We start from the raw sequence: 7,500 nt of genomic DNA on the forward strand, positions 1-7,500 counted from the left end.
AGTTCTTTTCAACTTTCCCTCACGGTACTTGTCGACTATCGGACTCGTCCCGGTATTTAGCCTTGGATGGAGCTTACCACCCGATTTGGGCTGCGTTCCCAAGCAACCCGACTCTCGGATCGAAGGCCGTCGCTCGCCGTCCGCACCGAATGGGCCTGGCACCCGCCGCGGGCGGCCCCGATCGAGGGAACTCCGAACTATGCGAGACGAAAACGAACGGCTGCCTTCGACCCATGCGCCACACGTCCCCGAAGCCTTTTAACTTGCGACGGGATTCGGCGTTGGGCTTCTCCCGGTTCACTCGGCCGTTACTAAGGGAATCCCGGTTGGTTTCTTTTCCTCCGCTTAGCGATATGCTTAAGTTCAGCGGGTCGTCTCGTCCGAGCCGAGGGCGGCGGTTTTTAGTAGAGTGTGGTGGTTTGGAGGGAGAGGAATCTCGATCGGTACCCTCCGTGTGACGACGGCTGGCCGATATAGCGCCCGTCCGACCGAAAATGAAGAAGCCAACAATTAAAAAAAAGCGTGGGTTCCTCCCCATCCGACGTTGCGTTGCCTACCGACGCGGCCACCTTTTTACGGTGCGACGGCCGTGCTCGTCGCGCTGCTCGAGGCGTCGCTGAGAGACACCTTCATGAGGCAGAGAGCGAGACGAGCAGGCGGCGCTTACGTCGGCAGTCGGTTAGGTCGGTTGCTTTTTTTTTGTTTTGTTCTCCCTTCGGCTGCTTTCGGACAGACTCCCTCCCTGCTCCTCCTCCACAGTGTTTCTTCACGCGGTCGAAAAGGGGAAAAGACTCCGCGGTCTGCCAGCGGGAGACGAAGGAGGAGGCCGGAGAGGGTTTTAAAAAAAAAAAAAGACATTGAAAGGAGTCAATTCTTTTTTTATTTTTCTTCCCCCTCGTCACTCGCTCCTGCGACGTCCCGGTTACCACCGTGCCGAGGACCGGGCGGGCACGGGGACGGCAAGATGTCGTTTCGTTAACGGAGAAAGACATGTAACGTTCCGCCTCTCGACCGGACGTGGCCCCGAGACAAGGGATCTCGGGGCCGCAATGTGCGTTCGAGGTGTCGATGTTCACTGAGTCCTGCAATTCGCATCAGTTATCGCGGCTGGCCGCGCTCTTCATCGACGGACGAGCCGAGTGATCCCCCGTCCAGGGTTCAGCACTTGGGTTTTTTTATATTAGTTTTTGTTTATATAGATTTAGTAGTGTGCGAGGAGGTCTGTGCGAGGAGGCGTGACGGCATTGCAATGTCGCGAGTAGTTTGTTTTTTTAGCTAGCGGCGGTGGCACAGCGGCTGCAAAAAAACAAAAAAAACGATAAAGCGGCGACAAGGCAAAGAAGAAGCGGCCATCACTTGCGGTGGGCGAAAAAACAAACAGGTGGTAAGACGCGGAAGCAAGCAAGAAGAGCTGGGGCTTTAAAAACCTCCGCGTCACCACAAATCTATCTCTCGCTCCGCCTTTTATAGGTTTGTTTGCGCGCATTCGAGGCGTTGACGCCGACAGACAGAGGAGGTAGGCCGGAAAACAACAAACCCAGTCTCGAACGGGAAAACGGTAATGATCCTTCCGCAGGTTCACCTACGGAAACCTTGTTACGACTTTTACTTCCTCTAAACGATCGGGTTCGGTCGTCTTCTCCAGGCATCGAACGCCGAGGCGTAGATGCACGAGTGTCGTGACGGACACGTCGCGCACTGCCCGGCGGCGTCGTCGGCCAGATCCGAGGACCTCACCGGACCGTTCGATCGGTAGTAGCGACGGGCGGTGTGTACAAAGGGCAGGGACGTGATCGACGCGGGCTGTTGACCCGCGCCTACCGGGAATTCCTCGTTCACGGGGTTGGTTACAGGCCCCGATCCCTATCACGGGAGGTGGTTCAGAGGTTTCCCAACCCTCTCGGGCCGGGGCGAAGTCCCCGCTGATACCTCCAGTGTAGCGCGCGTGCGGCCCCGGACATCTAAGGGCATCACAGACCTGTTATCGCTCCGCCTCGTGTGGCTTTCTGCCACCCGTCCCTCTAAGAAGTGCGTGAGAAAACCGACCCGGACCCGAGCGCCACGGAGGACGCCGAGCCCGCCTATAAAAATCACTGACATCGGCGCACTAGTTAGCAGGCCGGAGTCTCGTTCGTTATCGGAATCAACCAGACGGATCGCTCCACCAACTAAGAACGGCCATGCACCACCACCCACCGAATCGAGAAAGAGCTATCGATCTGGTCAATCCTACCGGTGTCCGGACCGGGTGAGTTTTCCCCGTGTTGAGTCAAATTAAGCCGCAGGCTCCACTCCTGGTGGTGCCCTTCCGTCAATTCCTTTAAGTTTCAGCTTTGCAACCATACTCCCCCCGGAACCGAAACTCTGGTTTTCCCGCAAGGCTACCCGCCGGGTCATGGAAGCGAACGCCGGCGGATCGCCGGTCGGCATCGTTTACGGTCGGAACTACGACGGTATCTGATCGTCTTCGAACCTCCGACTTTCGCTCTTGATCGAGGAAAACGTGCTTGCCACACGCCATCGCTGCAGTTCGTCTTGCGACGATCCAAGAATTTCACCTCTAACGTCGCAATACGAGTGGCCCCGACCGCTCCCTTCGATCATTGCCTCGCCGTAGACGGAGACCGACAGACGTAGACGAGGCCCTCTTCCATCATTCCATGCTTATCGTATGCAAGCTTGAACAGCCCGCTCTGAGCACTCTAATTTTTTCAAAGTGAACGTACCGGCCGCCGCGGACACTCGGTTAAGAGCACCCTTGGAGGAGAAACCGCCGACCGCAACACGCGCGCAGACAAGACACGAAGCAGGGGACTCGGAGCGGACCGGGGGGTTCAAAAAAAAAAGAGGAACGCGCGGAAAGGGAGAGGGAGAGAAGCGCGGGGGTCAGAGTGCGGGGATGCGAATGAACGCACCCAAACACAACACACGTAGCACCCCCCCGTTAGACTACTCCCGGAACCGAACCGACGACCACTTGTTTTTTTTTTCCCGGATCCCGATCACGACCTCCTCGTCCACCTCGCCGGCAGGACCGCGTGGCGGGTATGCTAGCGGTTGACACCGGCGGAAAGGGCCGGGAATGCAGAACGGACGACCAAAGTCAACGACGGACGATGGCGCCGCCGCCCCGGGGCCGCTTGCGCGACCACGAACCCGAGTTCGGACTACGAGCTTTTTAACCGCAACAACTTTAATATACGCTACCGGAGCTGGAATTACCGCGGCTGCTGGCACCAGACTTGCCCTCCGGTTGGTCCTCGTTAACGGATTTGAAGTGTACTCATTCCGATCGCGGGGCCTCGACAGAGTCCCGCGTCGTTATTTTTCGTCACTACCTCCCCGTGCCGGGAGTGGGTAATTTGCGCCGCCTGCTGCCTTCCTTGGATGTGGTAGCCGTTTTCGCATGCTCCCTCTCCGGAATCGAACCCCGATTCCCCGGTTACCCGTAGTAACCACGGTAGGCACTTAACCGACCGTCGACAGTTGATAGGGCGGACCCTCGAGAGACCCGTCGCCGGGCGTGAAAGCTCGTGCGATCGACCAGTGAGTTATCCAGAGTCACCAAAGCGGAGCGCGCCGCCCTATGAGCCCCGCCACCGAACGGACCCGCGAGCGGGAACGCCGACGACGGGAGGAACGGAATGACGCGCATCGGTCTCAGTCTAATATGTAGCGCCGCGACCCGGAACGGCCGACGCGGGTGCCAGCGCGCGAGGCGTGGCGACGACGGCGCGCCGACCGATCGCGGCCTGTGTCACATGTATTAGCTCTAGAATTGCCACAGTTATCCATCGCCTCCGAGGAGGAATACGGTTCCCGAGGATTAGGTCCGGTTCCTGAGCCATTCGCGGTTTCGCCCGTTCTAATGCGTGGCGTGAACTTACACTTGCATGGCTTAAGCTTTGAGACAAGCATATGACTACTGGCAGGATCAACCAGGTATCGTTGGAATTTGGGACTTTGTTTCGACAGAACGACAGACCGACCGACCGACCGACCGACATAAGACAGACAACTACAACGACGGGCACGTGTTTATTTATTTTTCGAGGGGGTTCGCCGTCAGAAGAAGCGCGCTGCCCGCGCTGATGGCCTCTTTTTTGTTTCTTCCCCTGACTTGGACCGAGACCGAGACTCAAAGAACGAAAGCGACCAACGTCGACAACAACAACGACAACGGCACCCTTGACAGCGATACATACGACAAACGACAAGCAGCACGACGGCAGTGCACACGGACATCGAGGGTCAAGGTGCAGACTGAACTCGCCGAGGTCGTCGTCATCGTGGTCGCCATCGATTCCGTCTCGTCGTCGTCGTCGTCAACGTCCACGTCACAGCCGGCCGAGAAGAGAGAACAGACGACAGCGTCGACAACAACAACATCGACAACGGCACCCTTGACAGCGATACATACGACAAACGACAAACAGCACGACGGCAGTGCACACGGACATCGGAGGTCAAGGTGCAGACTGGAATCGTCGAGGTCGTCGTCATCGTGGTCGCCATCGATGCCGTCTCGTCGTCGTCGTCGTCGTCTTCGTCGTCGTCGTCGTCGTCATCAACGTACCAACCGACCGAGACGAGAGAGCAAGCAACAACGTCGACAACAACAACGACAACGGCACCCTTGACAGCGATACATACGACAAACGACAAACAGCACGACGGCAGTGCACACGGACATCGGAGGTCAAGGTGCAGACTGAACTCGTCGAGGTCCGTCGTCATCGTGGTCGCCATCGATGCCGTCCTCGTCGTCGTCGTCGTCTCCGTCGTCGTCGTCGTCGTCGCCAACGTCACACGTCAACATCACAGCCGTCATCGGGGAGGAGCTGGACCAGGGCAGCGGCGGCGTAAATTTTCCCCGTCACCTTCGTCGTCGCCTTCGTCGACCGACCGACCGACCGGCGTCGTGTTCGTGCTCGGAAAACCGAGGAGAGACAACGTGCACATGGCGCGTTCTCGCAAGCGGCTCCTCGGTCCGATTTTTTTGGGCGGCTTTTTCGAGCTTTTTTTTTTTTTTCTCACCCTTTCGTCCGTGCGACGGCGAACGTTAGGGGAAAAAAAAAAAAAAAAAAAAAAACGACAACAACGCGGCGGACCGGGCGAACAACATCGTCGACACACACGACATTGACGACCGGTCCCCCTTTTCACAATCGCATCGAGATAAAAACGAACGAGTCCGATTCGAGCACCGAGTCGCGAGCGGGAGGACTGTCGGTGCAAGTATCGATCACTGACGTGAGCGCTTTCGCCGGACAGAGGATGGCTCATCCGGCAGCCGTGCAAATCGACGGTATGGGAAGAACGAACAAGAAGAGCAACGACTTGATCGGCGGCTTGGGAACTGCGGACGGTGAAAACGGGTTAATCGACTGCGACCACGACTGCTCGATCGATCTTCTTTGGCGCTAACAAAGGTGGGAGGTGGCGCAAGAAGGGGACTAGCGCTATCACCGTCCACGTATCAGAAGATGCGGCGGCAGACGTCGACGCTTATGCGTTGTCGGACGAGAAGTCCGCTGCAGCACGTGTACCGCGAGCGGGGACGTCCAAGGTTTTGCCAGACGGAAAGAAATCGGGTGTCAGCGAACGTTCACACGGCTGTGAGATCGGACGCTGACAGGAGTAGGAGGCGGCAGGCAGGCGGCGGTTACGGCGGCGGCGCCTGCTGCTGCTCATCCTCCTGTTTGCTGCGGCGAACTTCCAGGACGGGAGAGCATCGGAACAACGTACGTATGGTTACAAGGGGATCAGGATCTACATAGTGCATCCCCCGCGGCTATTTTTGTTTGTTTGTTCGCTCGTTCGTTAATTCGTTCGTTCGTTCGTTCGTTCGTTACAATGTACGTTTTTCCGTTCGACGGCGGCAGAGAGCGGCGGCGTTTCTCCCTAATCCGGAGGATTTATCGGTCGCACACGCGATGGGTCGTTCGGCCGATCATCGAAAGATTCGCAGGTAGTGGTTGAATGGCAGAACGGCAGCAACAACAGCGGCGGCTGAGAGCGGCGAACGCTGAGGCGGAAGCAGAAGCTGCAGCAAACGTATCGGCTAAACATGGTGGACATAGATATGGCTGACGACGCGGGTACCACGACGACTATGGAACCAGGAAAAGGAGCCGTTAGTTGTTCCAACATATCGTTCGACACGTCGAGCAGCCCTAGGTCCACGGAGAAGCACACACACGTACCACGTATTTATAACCTAACGACGATGAGCGGGCGCACGGTTGGCAGGAACGAAGGCGGCGGATCAAAACAAGTTGGAGCGCGGCGACAGCGATAACGGTGACAGCCCTAGGCGGCGGAGATGCCACTTTCTGACGCCTTTGCGACAAGCCCGTAGAGACGTTTCCGGACCACCACGAGGCAAAGAGTCGCTGCTCCGACGAACCGACACACCAAAGTGTGCTTCCTTACCGAACATGTTTTATAAAACTTTCAAACTGGAAAAACCCCAGAAATGGTGTTGGTATTCGTCCAGACCCACCTCCGACACCTGAAAAATGGTGGTCAAAAAAAAACGTCGATTATACAGAAGCGACATTTCTGGTCGGCGATTTTCCAGTTTTACGCCTACTGCCACATGGGGATGTCGGTAGGCGTCGCAAAGTGCCTTCTCGACGCCTAGGCACACCAGGACTTTGTCATTTTTTTCCCACCTCGACATTCCTGGTCCGGTCTATTCCGATTTTACACCTACCGCCATGTGGGGGTGGCAGTAGGCGTCGAAAAGTGCCTTCTCGACCGCTAGCGACACCACTACTTTATCGAGCTCTGGAGGCCCGCACACCGACCCGGGGGCCGCGGAGTCGACCCCGGGGGCCTCCTGGGCGTCGCCGCCGCTCACTTGGACGCCTTCCGCAACCTGTGGTCCCGCTCGGGGCCGCCGGGAGCCTCGCCGACCTGACCGGTGTCGGTAGGCGTCTGGAAGCGCCCGGCCGACCTGGACGAGGTCCCCCTGGCCCCCGGGGGACACCCCTTAGTTGGATGGGGGTGCTGTCCCGGGCACACATGCAACCCGCGGCCGCCTACCGACAGCCCCCTTCGCTCGATCGCTACTCCTTTCCAACATATGTCGGAGAAGCCGGGCGGTTGTGAAACCCCAGAAATGGTGTTGGTATTCGTCCAGACCCACCTCCGACACCTGAAAATGGTGGTCAAAAAAAACGTCGATTATACGAAGCGACATTTCTGGTCGGCGATTTTCCAGTTTTGCGCCTACCGCCATGTGGGGGTGGCAGTAGGCGTCGAAAAGTGCCTTCTCGACCGCTAGCGACACCACTACTTTATCGAGCTCTGGAGGCCCGCACACCCGACCCGGGGGCCGCGGAGTCGACCCCGGGGGCCTCCTGTGCGTCCGCCGCCGCTCACTTGGGACGCCTTCCGCAACCTGTGGTCCCGCTCGGGGCCGCCGGGGAGCCTCGCCGACCTGACCGGTGTCGGTAGGCGTCTGGAAGCGCCCGGCCGACCTGGACGAGGTCC

General features: G+C 58.1%; 1 non-coding gene and 2 pseudogenes across 1 annotated transcript; all 3 read right to left on the reverse strand.

Moving 5' to 3' along the window:
- The window catches only part of LOC145273260 (large subunit ribosomal RNA), a 3,552-nt pseudogene extending 3,158 nt beyond the window's left edge, over positions 1-394 (reverse strand).
- Positions 395-1,001: 607 nt separating this feature from the next.
- LOC145273590 (5.8S ribosomal RNA) lies at positions 1,002-1,159 on the reverse strand. Its single transcript, XR_013866414.1, has one exon. It is a non-coding gene; the product is annotated as a 5.8S ribosomal RNA (ribosomal RNA).
- Positions 1,160-1,559: 400 nt separating this feature from the next.
- LOC145273545 (small subunit ribosomal RNA) lies at positions 1,560-3,945 on the reverse strand (annotated as a pseudogene).
- Between the last annotated feature and the right edge of the window lie 3,555 nt (positions 3,946-7,500).

Source organism: Euprymna scolopes, unplaced genomic scaffold (assembly GCF_053919585.1).
Source record: "Euprymna scolopes isolate OS-2025 unplaced genomic scaffold, ASM5391958v1 sca1, whole genome shotgun sequence".
NCBI classification, from domain to species: Eukaryota; Metazoa; Mollusca; class Cephalopoda; order Sepiida; family Sepiolidae; genus Euprymna; species Euprymna scolopes.